At 43.4% G+C, this 22009-nt stretch overlaps 1 protein-coding gene and 1 long non-coding RNA gene across 2 annotated transcripts in view; one reads left to right on the forward strand and one right to left on the reverse strand.

Moving 5' to 3' along the window:
• The window catches only part of doc2b (double C2-like domains, beta), a 133733-nt gene that overhangs the window by 30450 nt on the left and 81274 nt on the right, over positions 1–22009 (forward strand). The gene's annotated exons all lie outside the window — the stretch shown is intronic.
• LOC116728911 (uncharacterized) lies at positions 3235–11174 on the reverse strand. Its single transcript, XR_004341042.1, has 2 exons — positions 10534–11174; positions 3235–3597 (listed from the first exon to the last, which is right to left on the reverse strand). It is a non-coding gene; the product is annotated as an uncharacterized LOC116728911 (long non-coding RNA).

A 22009-nucleotide genomic window follows, 5' to 3' on the forward strand; every position in this document is an offset into this window, starting at 1 on the left:
TGGGTCTCGGAAGGAACACTGGGAGTCTCGGAAGGAACACTGGGAGTCTCGGAAGGAACGCCGGCTGGAACGCCGGCTGATTCGGCCTCGGGTGCGCCGGCTGGAACGCCGGCTGATTCGGCCTCGGGTGCGCCGGCTGGAACGCCGGCTGACTCGGCCTCGGGTGCGCCGGAGCGAAGCCTTGGAACCGGCCGCGTAGGCGAGCCGCAGCGAAGCCTTGGAACCGGCCGCGGAGGCGAGCCGCAGCGAAGCCTTGGAACCGGCCGCGGGGGCGAGCCGCAGCGAAGCCTTGGAACCGGCCGCGGGGGCGAGCCGCAGCGAAGCCTTGGAACCGGCCGCGGAGGCGAGCCGCAGCGAAGCCTTGGAACCGGCCGCGGGGGCGAGCCGCAGCGAAGCCTTGGAACCGGCCGCGGGGGCGAGCCGCAGCGAAGCCTTGGAACCGGCCGCGGGGGCGAGCCGCAGCGAAGCCTTGGAACCGGCCGCGGGGGCGAGCCGCAGCGAAGCCTTGGAACCGGCCGCGGGGGTGACAGCTCCGGAAGGCGACGAGGGGCCGGGTCCACCGGCGGCTCACGTCGCTGTCTCCGGGCTGACCGTGGAGGTGGCGGCTCCGGAAAGCGACGAGGGGCCGGGTCTGCCGGCGGCTCACGTCGCTGTCTCCGGGCTGACCGTGGAGGTGGCGGCTCCGGAAAGCGACGAGGGGCCGGGTCTGCCGGCGGCTCACGTCGCTGTCTCCGGGCTGACCGTGGAGGTGGCGGCTCCGGAAAGCGACGAGGGGCCGGGTCTGCCGGCGGCTCACGTCGCTGTCTCCGGGCAGACAGCGGAGGAAGTGGCTCCGGAAAGCGACGAGGGGCCGGCTCCACCGGCGGCTCAGGTCGCTGGCTTCCCGGACGGAGGTATCGACGGGGGCCGTATCCGGGGGGTGCCAACACCAGTCTTGTCCCCCGGAATAGCTCCCGCTGCAGGTCGGCGAGGGCTTCAGCTAGCTCCCTCTCCTCCCTGCCAGATCTCCGCCGCCCTCCGCTCTGCCTTTTTGGAGGGAACCTCGCTCCAGCTGGGTCCATTTCTTTTAGCAGCCTCACCGTTCAGTCTGGTCGGGTCCTTCTGTCATGGGGTGTGGTGCGGTGGAGTGGTGAGGCAGATGCAGCGGACCCAGGTATGATGAATATGATGTTTTTAATGATAAATAAGTCCAACAACGAACAGCAGGCACAAGGAAACACTGAGGACGACTAGACTGGACATTGACGAGGACCCGACGAGGAACAAGGAACACAGGTGGAGTTAAATACACGGGAGGGTAATCACAGAACGAGACACACCTGGGAACAATCAAGGGGAGGACAGGACAACGAAGAGACTCAAGGACACAAAAAACTCTAACTAAACACGGAAAAACACAGATCCTGACAGTTGAGCAAATTGTGGAATTGATTTCTGGATGTTTTTGTCTCTTGGAAACCTGGTGGTTCAGCTGGAATACGGAGTGAGTTGTGCTGCAGCAAGGCGCTGCCTCTGTTCTGGTCAGTTAGTGTATCTATTGTTATCCTCCCATGCTGTTGGAGATTGTATCTTCTGCGGGATGGTGCCTGACCAGTGCTGATTCAATAAGATGCAGCACTGATGGCTCCTCCTTTACTGTGTGAGCCGGGTGAACGCCGGCATCAGTCTCCCTTTGCCTCCTTCCACAAATGTAGAAACTGCTTGGAGAATAAAAGCAGTGGAGGATAAAAGTAATTAGAGAATGAGGTTTTTTCTTTCCTCCATTGTGACTGTTTCTCATTTGCTCTGTTGTTCACAGCATAAATCCGTCTGATTTCTCACTTTCTGGAAGACGAATTGTGTTATTAATTGGAATTGAAATGCTGAACATCCTAATGAGCCCCTGCATACATTGTCTTGCTCAGACTCATTTTTCATGAGCCAAAGCACTTTTTGCGTCAAGCCCAAGGGGTCATTTTCAATTAATCCCAAGCCTCGCTGTAATTGGCTCCCAAATTCTGAGTCTCTAAAAGGAGAAAGCCCATTATTTATTTTCTTTTATTACACATTATTCGCTTGGAGGCTTTCTTTCGCCTACTTCCTGCCAATAAAAAGCCTCCCATGGCTTTATTTATTAAACGTGAGGTGAAAGGTATTAGTAATCATGAGTCATGTTCTCGTCCTTTCCCCCCCACCAGCTGACAGATTAAGCCTTATGTGCAACAGGAGCTCAAACAATGACCTAACATATTTTCTTATGTAATGTTGAATTCAACATAGACAACATAGATGCTATAGTGGCTCCTGAAAGTCTGCACAGCCCTGTTAAAATGTTTAGTTTCTTTACAACTTTTAATAAAACTTTTATCCTCAACATTTCAACTTTAAAACACTTCAGTGAAGTGTTGTTCTACATGTGACCACATGTCTGAGAAAATGAGTGTGGTTGTAAAACAGAGGCATTTTCTTCCCAAATGAAGCATCCAGATCTAGCCTACATTAACTAGGAAAATTACACCACAAGATATAACTGTGACATCATGATGATCTGGAGTTATTTTCCTCAGATGGAGCTGAAATTTTGTCGAGGTAAATAAACATTAAGAACAGAGCTGAGTACCAGTTTGACCCAAAGTCTTCAGATAACCTCTGAAGAAGAAGAGGGGTCTTATTTTTCAACTTTGGTAAGTCCTAAATTGCATCAGAATCAACAAAAAGATGAATAAATCTGACAGAAAATATGTTCAGTCATCTGAAGAAGGCTTTGGAAACGAGATGTTCTCATAGTTTAAAAGATTTGGAAAACATTTGCAAAGCAATCGGACAGATGTTGAAATCAAAACTAAAGCGTCAGTTTAAGGATTAGCTCCATATGCTACCACAATATTGAACTTCTTGAAGTTTTTTTTCTTCTCCCCGTCACTGATTTGTTTTACAGAATAATTGTTGCACTATTTTGGAAAATATTTTTGAAACATCTATTTGCAGGCTTTTGCAAATTGCAGATATTTCCTTTTGATAAAACTATTTACTCGACTTTTGACTTAATATTTTTAAGTGGGGTTGTGTTGATTAGCACTCAGTACATAACCTTCAGAAGACTGTTAAGCTAACTGACTGATTGAAGAGTAAATTTGTTCATTTTGGAAGAATAGAATAAAGAATCTGTTGCAGGTCTCGGGTGGAGGGACAGGCAAACAGATGCAGATAACCTGTTTTAACAGGAAAAGAACAAATGAGCCACAGGAGACGGTGTTGCTGTGCTGGTAGCTCTCATCCGAATTTAATCCAGATTATAACAATAAAGCCATCATACAACCCTGAAAATTGTGACTATACATTCACACTTCCACTAGTTCCTCTATAACACAACACCAGCTTATTACTATATCAGGAATTGTAAATAAATGCACCTTACAGGCGGTTATATAAAACATACGCATTCTTCGCGTACCATCTGAGGAAATCCTCCGAGCAGCTAACCGAGAGCTTATTAGCAAACCGCATAATGACGACATAAAATAACACAAACCAAATACACAGGGGACCAACGTCGCGACATTTAGTAGAACGACCATGTTTATTACGTAACAGTTTTCAGTTTAGACCCGGACCAACCTGTTTTAACAGGAAAAGAACAAATGAGCCACAGGAGACGGTGTTGCTGTGCTGGTAGCTCTCATCCGAATGGAAGGGAGCTTCCTCGACACCGCAATGATGCACCGTCAGTCCCGCAAGAGCCCGCTTCTGCCATCTAGCGGCGCACCCGTGTTACTGCGTGACATTGCTCCCCAAAACCTCAAAACAACTAAGATCACAATTTAATCCACCAAATGTGACCACACTTTGTGGGGGTCACACACTCCCCAACAAAGAAATTGACTCCTAGCATTAAAGAAAACGTAAAACTTTCAGTCTTGAACTTAAACCCCCCTACAAATATTGCATCTTGAACTTCGGGTTTTTTTTTGTTTTGTTTTGTTTTTTTATATAGATATATTCATAGGTGTATTAGTATTCGTTTCAATATGTGAAGGAAGGGACAGTGTATGGAATCATGACAGGATAAGATAGTGATGTGTATGGTGTATGACAGGGTATGTAATGTGTTGCTGGGACAGAGGGTATTCCCCATGGTAGAAATGCTGGTGTCCCACAAAGTCCAATAGTGTTCACTGACCCCTGAGGCTGGTAAGATGGCTGGCCAAGGTACTCATATGTCAACGTTGTTGGGGGCCTCCTCTCTCGCGCTGATCGCCTGGCCGATTGACACTGGGGTGAGGTAGGTCGGTCGTCATTGGCGTCCCATATGGCTGGGCCATCTTCCTCTCCAGTGTCCGCTTCATCATCATCTTTTGCTACTTGTACATAGTCATTGCCACCTGCCCATTCCAGCTCCTGCTCACTGGACTGATTTTCCTTCCTCATCACAGGCTCCTCTGCTGTGGGCGTAGGCTGCAGTCTGGCTCCCCCTGGTGGTGTAGTTTCCTGAGTCGATTTGCCGGGGGATGGGGAAATCACTGCTTGTCTCTGGGGCATGTGGGGAATCATGGTGGGAGATCTGTGTGATTCAGCTGATCTGGACACTCTTAGCCAGTATTGTGTTCTGGAAATACCACCATCAGAGTCAGACGAGTCACTTTGTTGGCATGGTTCTCTCCATCCATGCTGTTCTGTTTGACTCTTTCTCTTGCGTCTCCCTCTGGTTGCTGCTTTGTTTGGTAGCTGTTCATGTATGCCCACAGGCAAATCATTTACAAGGTGGAGGAGATTTCTGTGAAGGGTACGTGTTTTACTGCAACCCGTTTCGGGACATACTTTGTAAACGGGGCTTTCATTCACCTGTTCTTTGACGACATGCACTGTTTGTTCCCAATAGGACCTCAGCTTTCCTGGCCCTCCTCTTTCACCCATGTTACGAACCAAGACCCTGTCACCGGGCTGCAGAACAACTCCCTTCACATGACGGTCATACTGCCTCTTGCCTCGTGCGCTGGACTGCTGGCTGTTCTGAGCTGCTATTCTGTAGGCCTCTCTCATCCTCGCAGCCCATTTGTCTGCATATTCTTGGGGTGTTTCTGGCTTCTTTTCTGGGAACAGACCAAAAAGCAGATCTACTGGAAGGCGAGGGTGGCGCCCAAACATGAGGTAATGGGGTGAGAAACCTGTAGCCTCGTGTCTAGTGCAGTTGTATGCATGCACAATCTGTGGAAGGTGTTCCTTCCAATTACTCTTTTCTTCCTCCTGCAGTGTTCTCAACATCTGGAGCAGCGTCCTGTTGAATCTCTCAGCTGGGTTGCCCTGCGGATGGTACGGGGTCGTTCTGGAGTGGTTCACACCTGTCAGCTTCTGCAGAGTTGCAAACAGGGCATTTTCAAATTCCCGCCCCTGGTCATGGTGCAGTTTACCTGGGAACCCAAACCGCGGGATAAAGTCATTAAATATTTTTTCTGCAGCTGTCCGTCCTGATTTATTTCGTGTTGCATACACCTGAGCAAACCTACTGAAGTGGTCTACACATACAAGTATGTAGTCGTACCCTCCTCTACTCTGCTCCAGGTGCATGAAATCTATGGACACAAGTTCAAGTGGTGCACTGGTCACAATGCTCCCCATCGGTGCTCTGTCATGAGTCACAGGTTTCTTTTGCTTTATGCAAGGGCACTGTCTGGTAACATAGGCCTCAATGTCTTTTTTCATGTAGGGCCAATAGAAGCGTTCTCTTGCTAATCCAATGACTCTCTCTGCTCCTAAATGACCCATGTCATTGTGCAGGTGTTTAAGCACAAGAGGTCGATACTCTGCGGGTAAGACTAGCTGTTTCCGCCCCCCAGCTCTCCTGTACAGCAAATCAGACTCTATGTGCAACTTTCCCCATTCATGCATCAATCTTCTCACAGGGGTACTGACTTTCTTCCTGTCTTCTTCTGTGAGCACTGCTTTTGACTGTTTCAGCTTTATAATCTCTTTTATTACCTCATCTCGCCTCTGGGCTCTCACCAGTTCATTTTGACTAATGGTAGGTAATGTCGAACCCGTTGAGTCTGGATCTTGGGCCAGGTTGAGAGAAGCAACGTAGGCAACATCATGCTTTTTGGCAGCCTCACTTCCTTCCCACACAGAATGGATGGCATCCCTGTTGAGTTCCTCAGTGCATTCCTCTACGTAGTTGTTGATGTCAAGTGGGAGACGAGAAAGAGTGTCAGCATCTGCGTTGACTTTTCCTGGTCTGTATTTTATACTGAACCTGAAGTCAGCAAGCTCCCCCACCCACCTGTGGCCAGCTGCATTCAGTTTTGCTGTGCCCATCACATAAGTAAGTGGATTATTGTCCGTATACACAGTAAAGTGGGGTGCATAGAACAAATAATCCCTGAATTTTTCGCATACCGCCCATTTTAACGCCAGGAACTCCAGCTTCCCAGAGTGGAAGTTGTAGTTCCTTTCAGCGGGAGTCAATGTCCTCGAGCCATATGAAATGACTTTTAGTTTTCCACTCTGTCGCTGGTATAAGACTGCACCAAGTCCCTGTTGGCTGGCATCTGTGTGCAGGACAAAGGGCAGCTCAAAATCAGGATAAGACAATACAGGTGGATGTGAAAGGATATCGATCAGCTGCTCGAGGGTGGTCTTGTGAGCATCGCTCCACTGGATGGGGGTTTTTGATGACAGCTGTGCTCCGTTACCCTTTTTCCCTTTCCTCTGTGGAGTATCTGGGAGTCCTTTAACTTGTAGCAGCTCATACAGTGGCTTGGCAATTCTGGAGAAGTCTTGAATATAGGTTCGATAATAACTCAAGAACCCCAGTAATTGCCGTACCTCTCCCACTGTGGTAGGTTTTTTTTCTTTGAGAGATACTACAGCCTGTATGTCTCGCGGGTCCACCCTCACACCCTCAGCTGAGACTAACCTTCCTAGGTATCTGACCTCTTTCTTGAACAGCTCACATTTTGTAGGCCGCAGTTTAACTCCATGGTGTTGCAGAGCTCTCAGAACACGACGTACTGCATCAACATGTTCACTGAAAGATTGAGAATAACACAGGATGTCATCAAGATAAGGAATACAGCATTCGTCACGTAATGTGGTGAGCATCTCCTCCATGCTGCGCTGGAATGCAGCAGGGGCATTGCTGAGGCCAAACGGTATCCGCACCCATTCATATAGTCCCCAAGGAGATATGAAAGCTGTCATGTGGCGGGACCCTTCAGCCATGTAGCCTTGGTGGTATGCCTTCCCCTGATCGAGAATAGTAAACCAACTCTGGCCTCCAAGGGTGTCCAAGAGGTCCTGGATTCGAGGCAGTGGGTGTCGATCAGGTACCGTTTTCTGGTTCAACAACCTGTAATCAATGCACAGTCTGAGTGTCCCGTCTCGTTTCCTGACACAGACTACTGGTGCTGCATAGGGCGACCTTGACTTAACGATCCAGCCTTTGGCAAGAAGATCTTGGATGTACTGCTTGACCTCTTGGTAGAGTGGCTTGGGGATGGAGGTGTAGGACTTTTGGACAGGAACCTCATCTTTGAGATTGATGACCATTTGGAGACTAGGTATGTCACCAATGTCATTATCATTTTGAGTAAAAGCCCCTGATTCCTCCCACAGCATCTTTTTCACCTCTTCTTGTTGCTCATATGTTAGGTGGCTGACATCCACCGGTGGGTGCCACAGTGGTGTGGAAGGTGGAGCCTGCTGTTGGTTGTTTACTAGCCGGGGATTAATAGTGTTTACATAGGTGAAGTTCTCACCACTTTTAGGACAATCTGTCTCTACGACTTTAACAATCGCTTCAATGCTGCCTAGGACGGTTCGCCCTGGCAAGGTCACATCATGTTTGGAGTGATTTGCAATAGGTACTTTGATGAAGGGTCTGTCTGTTTTGTGAGTCACCACTAATCCTGCCCCAATACTCAAGCTCTCTAACCTCACGCTGTTAAGTGCGGGCTCAAAAAGCACAAATGGCTCCGGGGGGTTAATGTCTGCTGGCACACGGCATGTAATGTAAGCTACATGGCCTGCTGCAATGGTGACTTTCTTAAAGCCCATTTTCACTGTAGCATTTTCTTCTTTTGGAGCCTTCTGAGTCTGAATAAAATTGACTATAGTCTCTACACTGCCGTTATCAATCTCCATTGCACCAGCAAGGAGGGTAGACAGAGTGGACATAAGCTTAGGTTGACTCTCATTATTTTTAATGAGCACCTGGATGACATTAAAGCCAATTATCGGCCTATCTAACACTAGGCGACTAACTAAAAACGGCACCCGAATGGATAAGTCTGGATCATTATTACCTTGCAGGTTCACCACCACTTCCACCCACCCATCATATGGAATGTCATCACCAGTGACTGCAGAAACATGCAGAGGGTCATCCAGTAGTTCACTGAGAGGTCGAACATCTTCACCCGGTAAGTACTTTTCCTTCCAGGCACGGTCGAGTAGGCTCACATTAGCTCCTGTGTCCAGTAGGACAGTGGCAGCAAAGCCAGCTATACTGCATTTTAACAGAGATTTGTGGCCAATGAGTGGGGCTGTTAACTTGCATGGCTGTGCCATGTTGTTGGTCTTAACTATATGGCTTTCATTAGATTTATCTTGTGCTGTTGTTGTGTTTTGGTTGGGTTGGGACGTTTGTTCGTACCCGGTCAGAGGTTGTCCCTCTGCCTCGACCGGGTCCCGTTTCCCGACTGCTTTGTTCTCTTCAAACAACCAACAGCTCGGTGGCCTTCCTCCCCACAAATGAAGCAGTGACTGCAATCACGATTAGCCAGTGTGACACATTTAGGACAACCATATGACTTCTGTGTTTTTCTCAAGGGCCTGGGTTGGTCAGATTGACCGTGATGAGTAGGGGAGGCATGTTGCTCCAGTTTTTGGGTCTGTGTCACTAACAGTTTCAAGGATTCCATTGCCTGGGTTAGGGCTTCAACTTGTGTACTCAGTCTCTGTATTTTATCGTCACTATTGTTCACAGTCGTGTTAACTTGGGCTTCAACTTGTGATCTCTGGCTAGGATCAGCCTGGGCGCTGTTAGCTTGAGTTACTTTGCGTGTCGTGGTGCGACCCAACCTGCGCCTTCTCTCACTTTCCTCAGTTGTAGTCTTGATTACTTGTCGCAGCAGAGCCTCATCAGATACGGTAGGTTGGGAAAGGAGTGGCTTAAGCTCCTGCCTAACATGCTCGTATTTCTCCCCAATTCCCTGACATATTGTGTTTAAGAATATGCATTGTATTGTAGATGCGTCATATTTGACAGCTGAGGCTGTATGTTTAACTGTGAACATTATTCTTTGTTTGAGCCCAACCATTCTATATAAAAATTGCTGTGGTGTTTCGTTTTCATGTTGTTTAGCACACATTAGGTCTTGAAAAAGTTCTGTTCCGCTCTTTTCACCAAGATGGGACTGGAGGAAGCTTTTCAGCTCCGTGATGGTGAGGTCATCTTTGTTTGTCAACATATCTCTGAAGTTGCCAGGTTTGATTGCACGGAGAACCCCCCTTATGACCTCGCCCTCAGTATGTTTCTCTTTGAGTCCTTCGTCAATTTGTTTACATATGCAGTTATATGTGATGTCAGAGGTAGTGTCACTTACTTGGCCTCCATGTATCCTGAACTCTTTCCGCTGGAGATAGGCCAGATCTTGTAGAGAGACCAACCTTTCTGGCGTATGGTGTGGTGGGAGATTGACAGGACTCTGATGATGAGGCAGACTACTGGGCTGGGTCCCTGAAGGGTCTCCAACCTGATGGCGACCTAGTAGGCCAGTTTCCACAGATGTCGCCGCCGTGACAGTACATTCTTGTATCTTCTTGCCCAGCTCTTCATACATCAATTGTAGCTGTTCCATATCTGGCGTGGCCCTGTGAGTGTGTGAGCTGGGATTTTGCGATTTTGTAGTGAAATGTGTTGATGCGATGTGTACTGTCGAGGTGGATGTTTGCAAATCATTATCTGAAATGATAGGCATTTCAACTGAATCATCCTTTTCCATCACACTCAAAACAACATCATTCAATGACAACAAATGACCCAAACCCTCATCCTCAGACTTGGCCAAGTCCTCAGACTGCATAAATGTAAGGATATAATCTATGCAGCTTTCTTCATCAGCTGAACTCAGCTTGTCAGCTCCAGGCTGCTCTGTTCCCAACGTCCTTGCAACCTCATAGGCTTGAGAACCAGACAGCTGGAATAGATTCTTTTTGGTGCCCCAGATCAGTTCCTTGTGTGTTACTGACATGGTGTGCGTTGACGTGCAGCCCCGGATACCAGTTTGGTTCCCTTGAAGATCAAGACCCTCTTCCTCTGGTCCTCTTCCCTGGACACCAAATGGCCCACCCCTTAGCAGCAGTCGCGTCGCCTTGCTTCTGTGGTCACACACTGGATGGCACCTCACTACAGCAGCAGGTAGTTATCCTGGTCCCGGTGTTCATGTATCACTGGATCAGCAGCCGGTACATCTAAAGCAGTGGCGCCGATCCCGGACGAGCCCCCATGAATCTGTTGCAGGTCTCGGGTGGAGGGACAGGCAAACAGATGCAGATAACCTGTTTTAACAGGAAAAGAACAAATGAGCCACAGGAGACGGTGTTGCTGTGCTGGTAGCTCTCATCCGAATTTAATCCAGATTATAACAATAAAGCCATCATACAACCCTGAAAATTGTGACTATACATTCACACTTCCACTAGTTCCTCTATAACACAACACCAGCTTATTACTATATCAGGAATTGTAAATAAATGCACCTTACAGGCGGTTATATAAAACATACGCATTCTTCGCGTACCATCTGAGGAAATCCTCCGAGCAGCTAACCGAGAGCTTATTAGCAAACCGCATAATGACGACATAAAATAACACAAACCAAATACACAGGGGACCAACGTCGCGACATTTAGTAGAACGACCATGTTTATTACGTAACAGTTTTCAGTTTAGACCCGGACCAACCTGTTTTAACAGGAAAAGAACAAATGAGCCACAGGAGACGGTGTTGCTGTGCTGGTAGCTCTCATCCGAATGGAAGGGAGCTTCCTCGACACCGCAATGATGCACCGTCAGTCCCGCAAGAGCCCGCTTCTGCCATCTAGCGGCGCACCCGTGTTACTGCGTGACATTGCTCCCCAAAACCTCAAAACAACTAAGATCACAATTTAATCCACCAAATGTGACCACACTTTGTGGGGGTCACAAATCACATACTGTAATGTAAGGACAGAAATTCAACATCAATACTGAGCTGTTGTTAAAAATAATGTACTCCCATTCAAAGGAATGTGCAATTCAGTCAGATAATAATAAAAAACAGAACTCAATACGGGTGTAAGTAGAGTGTGTTTGAGGGAGTTACAACTGTTCTTTAGGTTTTGTCAAAATACATTTTGTGAAACCGCCCATGAGCTCCAGCACACTGGAGCAGGACAACCATCCTATTCACACCAGTAATTCATCTCAGAATGAATCAGAAAGCCAACATGATGGGTTTGTAGTGGCCCTGTCAAAGTCTGGATCCCTAGACAGGTGTTCATTCTTAAAATAAACCCCTATGTTACTTAATTAAAACAGCTTTGCCAAAATTTCTCCACATTGATCTAAAAGCGTTATTCCCATTTAAAGGCCTGATGGACAATCACCAACATCTTTTCATTTAAATGAGCAACGTTATGCATTTTCCAGGCACATAGTGCCATTTTATAGCACAATAAAGTAACTATGTTACCTTTAGTTATAAAAATACCATATATATGAAATGTGAACTAAAAGAAATTTGACATTTGACATTGCACCTTGAAAATGAGCCTCTGTTTCTTTAATAAAAGACTCCTGCTCTTTCTGAATCTCTGCCTTCAGGAGGTCATCACAACATGGCTCCTCTATTAACCCTTTAACAACATTTTACCAGCGTTGCTCTTAAAAGTAGCTCAGCAGATGGGCAGTTCCACTGGGTGTTTCCTAATTGCTGCTGGCTAGTCTGAAGGAGTCATGGGGGACTCTTTCTGTGAGGCGGAAGCTTGGAAACTGCAGCTCTGAGGAGGAGCTGGAGGTTCACCCAGTCGTTTTGCAGAGCTGACTGGTTGCTGTAGAGATTAAAGGGTTTCTTAAACATGCATTAAAGTGACACTCCAGGTTTTTGATGAGGGAATAACAATAAAACACAAATTGAAGACCAGGAACGTCTGTTTTATATAATAATGCCCCTTTAAAAAATTACAATCATAATTTGGCATCTGCATTTTGATTAAAATCAGGTTTTCTATGTCTGATATTAACATTTGTGGAGCTGAAACCTTTAAGTACTAAAAAAAGAAATCTGTGTGAGAGTAGATACTTTTTCCTGGCTCTGCGCAGAGGAATAACGCCTCTGTTATGCTGAAAATGACTCTCAATTAGAGTGTTGTGCACATTTTTGCAGATCTTGTGGGTGGAAAAGTTGGAACCAATTCATTTAATTTCCATTTTTTTAATGGGAGCGCTCGGAGGTTCCACCTCTTTATAACCAGTCCACTTAAACGAGCCCCACCTGAACTCATCACGACATCTCCATACCTCTGTATTAATAAGCTCTCTTTTAAGGGAATGTCATCACGTCGTTGCTATTAGCGGTGAGAAACGTGAAGAAAAGAATAGACTGTGGTGGGTGTATCTCTAGTGAAAATCTGTTGCAGCCCTGCTGAAGCTCTCAGCAGGCATTTTCCTGCTGGCTTGTACAACACAGTATCTGACCACACACTCCTGCTGGCGAACATAATGTAATCCGTCTGTCTCCTCCTCCAAACACACTCCGTACTCGCAAATCCCTTCCCCTCTTCAATTTAATCAGGAAACACTGCAGCAACAAGCTTTTCTGTTTCATTATTTGACTTTTTTTATTTTTTTTGTAAATCACTCCTTAACGCAAGCGCAACAGGCAGCATTAACGCGCCATTTCCCGAGCCCATAGTTAGGAAATACAGTGGATAGTTATCATTAAAGTCAACTCCTGTGGTTGGTATAGCAACAGGCTCACAAGGTGCTTTAAAATAAATTCACTTCTTAGTCATCCTCTTTGGTGCAAGATGAGGCCCGTTTTTTTTGTTTTTTTTTAACCTCTCATTAGATGCTGTGCTACCCCTCGGTGAAAAATAACTCAAGAAGAAGAAAGCATGAGCGGAAACCACATCTGGACACTAGTGTTGTGTTTTTTGTTTTTTTTTAGCTAGCCCCTGATTAGTAGAACGGAGATCCTCCTCCAGAGCTGTTGAGCTGCGTGCGTCACTCATATCTCTCGTGGCTCAATGTGTGACTGAAGGAGATGTGCTTCAATTAAGTCAAATGAAAATGAATTGACAATGAAATAAGGTTTATAATAAGTTAGTTTCAATAGAGATTTACGGTTGGGACTTGAAATGTAATTTCAGAGGGCTGCAGTCAGGCTCCCAGTTAATCTTATTTGTTTCTCTGTAATTGTCACAGAGGACCTCACAGCTATGATGTGTGTATCTAATAATTCTGAATGCTGAGTTTGTAAAGTCACTATGGAAAGTATTTTATTCACTGTGATAATCAAGTTGTGTTTTCAGATTCGCGTTAAAGTTTAGCAGCCTCTGGACAAGGTTGAGAGTTTGTTTCAAATTCTCCTAAAGTTTTAGAAATGTGAAAGCTGTGGGCAGCTTTAGTTTGATTACAAATTCAAGGAGTTCCCACAGTAATCACAAGTCGTTCCAAGTGGAGTAGTTCAGCGGCTGACGGGTGCAAACATGCAGCAAGCACATGAATAATGCAAACTGTGCAGCATGCAAAAAACAAATGGCACAAAATGTGCTGCAATCCTCCAAAACAGAGCAGAAACCTACAACAAATAAAACAAATGAAACCAAAATCTCTGCATATGAAAAATGCTGCAATCCCATAAAATAGAAACAAAAACCTACAAAGAGCAAAATAAAAGAAACAGAAAAAATTACTCCTGGAAGTATTGTTTTCCCCAAAAAGTTGCTCAAGTAAATATATTATGCAATACTAAAAGAGGTTTTAAAAAAAAGTGAGAAAAAGGCTGAGGGAGGACAGAGCCCATGAGTTCAGCTGTCTCTGTGTAACACATCCTGCACAAGTGTTGAATGGGAACGTTCACTGGCTGCTTGGTGTCTGCAGGCTGTGATCACAACTCTGCTAAGCCGTCAAATGGAGGTGCTCAACAAACTGAAGCGGGACGGAAGGATTTTAGAGTGCGATGTCCTGATATCGCTGCTTTAGGCACCTTCGTTTTTCTCCTCCCTGCAATAAATAGTCAAAATACCAGCAGAAACATGCAAGAATCTGCTCAACAATTAGAAGAAAAACATAGACTACTATTGGGAGGGATATAAAATCTAAATGAAAAGAGAGAACTATTTTTCCATATTTTATTTTGAACTGTACTTGTACAGGATAAATGTAAGGATGTTTTCACATCTGACTGTTCGAATGGGAACCGCAGTTGTAGCATTTGTTACATTTTCACCTGGTGTGGTTTGTTTTCACACTGGACTGTGTAAAAAGATCCAAACTTACTGAAAAACGTGTTCCCTGTCCTCTCCTGTGATGGCGCTGAACCAAAAACCACTGAAGGGAACAGCATGAAAACCTCAGAAGAAGACACTTCCTTCTTCACAAAATGTCAACAAAATTGGAGTAGCATCAGATTTTAGCGGTTGTAAGATTTCTCTTCTGTCTTTGGCCAAAGACCACAAGCCTTTTTACCGGTGAAGCTGGACTCTTGTGTTTGTTTTGGTTGTATTTTTCCAGAATGCCCTGTGATATAGTAAATTTCCCACTTTTTGGAGCAGTCGCCGGTCCGCTTGCATTCACATATGCATCATGCCACGTCACAGTTTTTCTTTAATTAAATCAAGACCTAGGTTTTGGTAGGACAAGAGTTTGCTCAGTTCAATTGCACATTCGCACCTCCACAAACCAACTGGACTTTCTAGACAAATAGACTAAAGTAGACTAAATGTGGTTGGTGTGAATGAACCCTGATTAAGAGAAATGCTCCAACATTAAATAAAATCTCAAAAGCTACACACAACAACAGTACAAGTGTATATCTAGGTACAGTGTCAAAATGTGTAAGATAAACTTACAGAGGTGTAGTTAAAAACAAAAATTTGATGCTTACTCTAAGTAGATTTTTCATCTTTTTTTTTGCTTTTTTTACCCTCTTGGTTTAATCGAAATAATTGGAAATCCACATCTGGTAGGAATATAAATAATTTTGACCTCAACTGTAGATCTAATTTGATTTATTTATCTCCACCTATAAAATATCCAGTTATTGTCAACAACCCTTTGTTGCTGTGAAACTCAACACAAGAAAAGTCCTTCGGTTTCTTCTGATGACGTTTTTCCATGTACCTTCAGTTTTTTTTTAAAGGTTTTCTTGGCTCTAGTGGCCTTTATTTGATAGTTAATTGACAGTAAAGTGGGTAATGAGAGAAGGGGGAAGACATGCGGCAAAGGTTGCCAGGCCGGGAATCGAACCTGAGACAGCCGCGTCGAGGACTAAGGCCTTCTTACGTGGATTGTGCTTAATCCCTGCGCCACCACAGCATGTCCCATGTACCTTCAGTTTTTGTTTTTCTGGCTTCAACCATTCAAATTTCTGTGCACTTATTTGGGTATCTACCCTGAGAACCTTTTAATTCAACGTACAATACAATGGACCCCCGATACTTGTTGGGATAGGCAACAACGTCGCCCACGTACATGTGGCATACAGGCCATTTTGATGGAATAGTCGAGGTAAATTAATACTGTTTTGTGTTTATTAATACTGTTTTGTGTTTCGTTGTGTGTTATTTACTAGTGGTGTCGCAGGTTGACGTGGTTGCGGAGGGGGTCAATATCACTCCGCCGTTGCTAGGAAACGACGGTTGTGGAACGGTGGTGAATGTGTTTTTTTTTCTAACGGCTGTTAGGAACGAGACCGCTAACGGAGTTACTTTGTAACAATTATTAAATTAAAATGTTGCGGACTCAATCTCAATATTTCTTTTGATTGTTTGTCACCGTTACATACAGTTTAAATACGTAATCTCCCCTTATTATTTTAATAGTTGAAACACTAACTAAACATCAATACAATGAACCCTCGTTTTTCGCGGGGGTTACGTTCCAAAAAGAACCCGTGATAGACGAAATCCGTGAAGTAGTAACCTTTATTTTATTTACAATTATTATACAATAAAAAACTCCATAATACATTGAAAGCATTTGTTTAACAAATAAAAGTACTGTATAAACGTTTTTGTTTTTTTTTTACAAATAACTACTGTACTGTAAAATAATCATTTTAATCATCAATACGAACTGAAGGTTTCAAATTGCGGAGATCAGCACCACCCCACCGCGACCCGAGTCATTGGATTAGAACGGGAGAAAATAAAAAATTATTATGAAAAACAAAACAAAGTACAGTAGCACAAATAGTGACTCGCATGTACTTCACTGCTCTTCTGACTGAGCCACTTCATCCTGACTCCGCTCTGTAGCGTTTTTTTCTTCTAAAGCCCGCGGTGCAGGTGTGTTTTTTCGAGAGAAGAACATAGTTATCGGTAGTTGTTGTCGCTCTTTTTTCTTCTGGGCAAAAAGATTCTTGAAATTGGCAAGCTGTTTTACGTACGTGTACATATTAAACCGCAACGTTATCGACACACAGGTAAAGAAGAAGCGGAGAGACTGTTTAGCCAATCAGAATGCAGAACACAATGCATGATGCAAATCCGTGAAAGGTGAACCGTGATATAGCGAGGGTTCACTGTATACATTAGTTTCGTTTGCACAGTGAAAACTATCTTGACACTACCACAGAAGCTAACATCCATCGTCTTCCTCATATCCACTCTTATGTGTACAGCCAATCAGCCCCAAGGAAAATTAATGGCACTCTTGGATTGGCTGATTTGTAAACACCAATTCAGTAGTGCTAAATTTTAGATATGCAATTTTTTTTTCAAATTATCCCTAAATATGTAAGCTGTAGGTCATTTTTCTTTTTTTGTCAGTTGTTCTCTCATAATCTGTACAAAGACCAGATTAAATCAGAGTTAATAGGCAGTGGTCTTATTCGTTACCTGACTGTATCTGCACTGGGATTAGCTGCGCTCAATGCCAGATCGTGCAGTCTGGGCATCTGAACCACATGTCAGATTGACCTAGCACAGACTGAAGTAAAGTCTAATCAGCTACTGTGAAAACAGGAGGTCAAGGAGCCAATCAAATGCTCAAAGAGAAAATCACTTTTATGGTTAAATTTTTTTCTGGCTGTCACACTGCAGCGTGCCTTCTGGTTACGTCAGATGAAAAAAGAAAACCCTTTTCTCTTCTAAAAGAGGCCTTGAGCTCGCAAAGCTGCGATCTGTGCTATAAGGAATGTTTTTGACGCAGTTGGAGAAGAAAAACATTCAAAATGTTCAGCCTTCAGTATTCATAGGGGTCATTTCATTCTCCTGTCAGAAGTCACTGACGCAGATGATGCTCTTTGTTAAGGCTGGGTGGGTGAAACATAAAAGAAGGCTTTCACTTTCCACATTAATTGGAGCCTTTAGTAAAGCCCAGTAATATTTCCCTATACAACAAGGTACAATGATTAAAATCAAGACATAGGTGTAGCTGGAAAGTGAACCAGACAACCACAATAGTATTTCCATTTTGAACCGGTCAACCCTTCAGTATCATTTTCTCTGAGTGAAAATGACTATAACTATATTTTCAATAGAATCCTGACTTAATATTCTTCAGTTTCACTCTCTACTGAAAGTGCGTCATTTTTATCTCTTTTTGCAACAGCATCCTCAGTGAACCCTCGTTTCCAACGATCTGTCCAATTATCTGAGGCCAAACTTAGCTAGGCAAGGCCCAATCAAATAATCACTTTGAAGGACGCCCATTCACTTTCATTTTGCCTGAGGATCACACCTGGGTGTTATTACCTTTTCTATGCTGGAGCCGCTCTGAGTCACTTTGACAGTTTGCATCAGTGGCCTTGAGAGAGAAAATCGTTTGATTTGATGGGTTCTTTTCAAAGCATTGAGAGCTGGTCGCTCAGTGTTGAGTAGAAGATGTTGCCGTTTCAGTAAATCACTGTATCTTAACATTTTCACAGCTACTTATAGAGGCCTATAACATAGTTTTCCTTTTTTGAAGTCAAGGTTATGTATAATCTCATCTTCTTTAATCATATAAAGTTGTTTATAATATTAACCACCAGAGTCCAGTGGATAGGTTCCAGCAGCCCTGCATTTGCCAACGTAGCATAGTCCAAGGGTGCCATTCCTGTTTCAGTTTATCACCTCCTGTCTTTGAATTAATTTATGAGGATGAGCCAATTTGTGACTGTGTGTTCATCATATTATCTGCCATATGTGAGGATGCAAGTAAAAAGGCTTGTGTGGGTTTGTGCTCACATATCGGCGAGAGCAGTCAGAGGACATAATTCATGCAGAAACCAAAATCTGTTCTCTTTGATCTCTGGGGCTCATCACACTGCGGCTTAAACATCTGAAATATTTTTTATGAACAGTGCTGCGACCAAAACCAAATCTTTTTTTTATTTTTACAAATTTTGTCAGCTGCAACCCTTCACCTTTTGTATCTTTTAATTATCGTCTCTAAATATGACACTGAAGACTGGTGGTGTGACAACTTTTTTTATTCTGTCTCTCTTGCTCTTAATAGCCTTGTATGCGCAATTTGTAGATGCCGTGTTTTTATTATCTGTTCCTGGCTAAAAAATTGTCTTTCCAAAATTTTGATTTTTCACTAAAATCAAAATTTCGTCCTCCTCTTTCTTCTGTTTGTGTTTAGCTTTGACTTGGAGTCCTCACTTCCTCTTGTGTTTTGTACGCCCTCTCTGTTTTCCTAATTTGTACAGTGCACTGTTGTTTGTCCGTGTTAAATTTTAGTTTTCACATGATCAGGTTTCTACATTCAGTTATCACACCTGCCCTCATTAGTCTTCTGATTCTTGATATAGAGGAATTATGTAATGCAAGGCACACGGATTTGATCATCTTTACTATTACTAGTTTTGTGATAAGTTGCATAACTACTTCTTGTCTCATTGTCTAGATAACGGTAACATTCATTGGTGTGTTAATGCTACCATTAGTATTACACATTAGTGCTCATTAGCAGGTTCCTCACTCTGACCCAAAGCAGAAACTGATTTATGTACCTTTTGAGCTATTGCTTCTTGGAGTTCGCACATGCTTTCAGTTTGCGTTTCACTGTAAAAAATTGTCCATTAAAACCCTTTAGGTTTTTTTTCTTCTTACCTCAAAGTGACACTTTGCACAGCTTTACTTCTGTTTGAAGCCAGTAAGCATTAACTGGCCACTTTTTACATTGGTGGCTGCTCCACTTACCCTGCAGCACATCAGCTTGAAGTTGATGGTAAAAGCAACGCCTGCTGCAAAGAATGTAACGTTTTGCTTTGCACTACAGAGACCAACCTCTGTTTTCATGGAAACATGCCTGCTTAAAGAGATAAATATGGGCAGCTTGATTGTGGATTTTTTCCTCTGTTTGTTTGGACCTTTTCCAAACTAGCTGTGGTTCTATTGTGAATGTTCTTTCCAGACGAAAAACAACCGAGCTGAGTCAATCAGAATTCTGCAGACAGGAAGAGAGTGCCGCCTTGATAATGAGCTGCTCCGCTGGCTGAAAAATTCAAACACTGTCTCCCTGAGTAGTGGTGGGACTGATAATTTCAACTGTACAAACACAGATAGGATGAAACTACCTGAAGTGACGTATTATTTGAAATGTAAGAAAACGTGATGCAACTTTCAGGCAACCTGTTTCAAGAAGCTGCTGTGGCCAATTTCTTCTCTTTTAGAAATAACTAGAAAAAAAACAAAGAAGACTTTTCACACAAAGTATAAAAGTATAATTATGTCATAAATAACATTATTGTAATCAATATTTTACACTATGTTAGCAGCAGTTAGAACAACTATTGCTTTCTTGTGTGAGATAACATCAGTTAGCTCATGTAATGATAACCAAAAACTCCTCCTGCCTTATTTCCTGTTCATTTTTAAAGCCTCACTGATGCTGAAACGTCAAGTCGTCTTCACTCAGTTAAAGAGTCAGTTCAGAATAGTGGTGCTGGGTTTTGTTTGGTCAGAGACGATCACACTGGTCCAGTCGACAGTGGACTTCTCAGTGCATCTCAAAAACATATTGATGGAAGTGTAATTGTGTCATTTGCACCTATAAAGTCTTTAAGCATCTTTCCATAAACAGAGAATGCTTCTCCCATTTCCACTAATAAACAGCAGTACAGTAGCATCATTGTAGCGGCTGACTGAGGCACAATGACATCATAAACTGAGGATAGTAGTGGATGGTAGCTCCGCCCCCAAAATCCTCCCACTTTTGCATTTACTGACAAAAACGCTAAAAACAAGTTATTTATGATTTAGGCCACAGAGATGGATCCTTGGAATATTTTGTGGAAGAGCTTCAATAAATAATATTCATAAATTATCAATATATTGAGATTTAACTGCAGTTCTGCTTTAAGACTTTTTGACTCTTTTCCTTTCGTCTTCCTGTTGCCATCAGCTTTATAGGGCGTAGTTCTTTGCCGTTTTGTATCGGGTAATTTGGGTCAGTCGGATCTAATTTTAACAAACCAGGCGTTGATGTGATAAAAAAAAACTAGACAATTACTCTTATTTTCCTTTTGAGTCACTTAAAGGCACTTAATATTTATAAACCTGATTTCTGCCGTTAATCTGCCCATTTAATTATCAAATGTAAAGCCTTTTATTGTCGATTGAAGCAGTATGTATTAATTGAAGATAACTGGTTTGACATTTTTTGAAGATGATTAGGACGTCACCACAGATGATGATATCCAGGCACATAAATATCTCCATAAAATATACCTGAGCTAACCTGTGTGAACCAACTCAGAACAGTTCAGGTCGTCTTTCTTTTATTGACGAGTCTAATGAGCGAGTGGGCAGGCAAGACAATCAACATGCAAATGAGAAGTATCAGTGCGACAGCTTTCTCAAAGGATGAGCCGTATTAAACACACAGATTTATAAATAACAATCACACATTTCTGTGATTTTGTAAACACGGTTTTCTGCTTTTTTGCGAAGCTGTAATATTTATGGTAATTACCTGCCTGAACAGTCTAATCCAGATGTTAGCCAGTGAAACCTGATAATGGAAGCCTACGACTTTCTCCAGGCTACGACAACAAAGATCAGACATATTTCTGCTCAGCAGCATTTACAGTCTGTAGTTATTTTCATATGTTAAGGATTACATAAGCACCAATAAAATAGGGACAGCTGGGAATGAATTGGCCTTAGTGAAAGCTTTCAGTATCACCCTTTTTATTAAATTTACATCCAAAAATATATATTAAATCCACCTTTTTCCCATGTGCATTTAAGATCACAAGTGCTTTTATTGCCTTTTTCTCATCTTTTCTTTGAGCTCTCTTGCTAAAATATGATTTTAAGTAAAAAACAATATGCAGCTATCCAGTTTTTCCCTGCTTTTAGCAAATCAACATAAACAAAAACAGAATCAACAACAACAAAAAAAGTTTAAGGTGTCGATTCTGTCTGCATAGCACTGATTATCACAGAGCTGCTGCTGAAGGAAAAAAGCCGCCCACACAATCAGAACCCTGGGTCTGGTTTTGATTATGTTGGGAGTAATAATTTATTAGAAAATAGGCTAATCTTACAAATGCTATTAGAGCTGATTTTCTGACATTATAGAACTTTTTTTCTACATCAAGAGGTCTAAATAGTAAAAAAATCCATTATGCCAGTACCTCTCATGGGGTGCAAGAAGCAGGAGGACAGTTCATGCTTGACTGTAAACAAGCCTCCGGTCTCTAGGTGGCATCAGTGTTAAAATTATTCCACAGGCTGCCTGCTACACCCAGTAAAAGAAGTAGCCTACGCAGACACGCTGATGTACAGAGCTTACTTAATTACTGCTCTGACTGTGTTGTTATTTAAGCAAATG

The sequence above is a fragment of the Xiphophorus hellerii genome, chromosome 11 (genome assembly GCF_003331165.1).
Source record: "Xiphophorus hellerii strain 12219 chromosome 11, Xiphophorus_hellerii-4.1, whole genome shotgun sequence".
Lineage (NCBI taxonomy): Eukaryota > Metazoa > Chordata > Actinopteri > Cyprinodontiformes > Poeciliidae > Xiphophorus > Xiphophorus hellerii.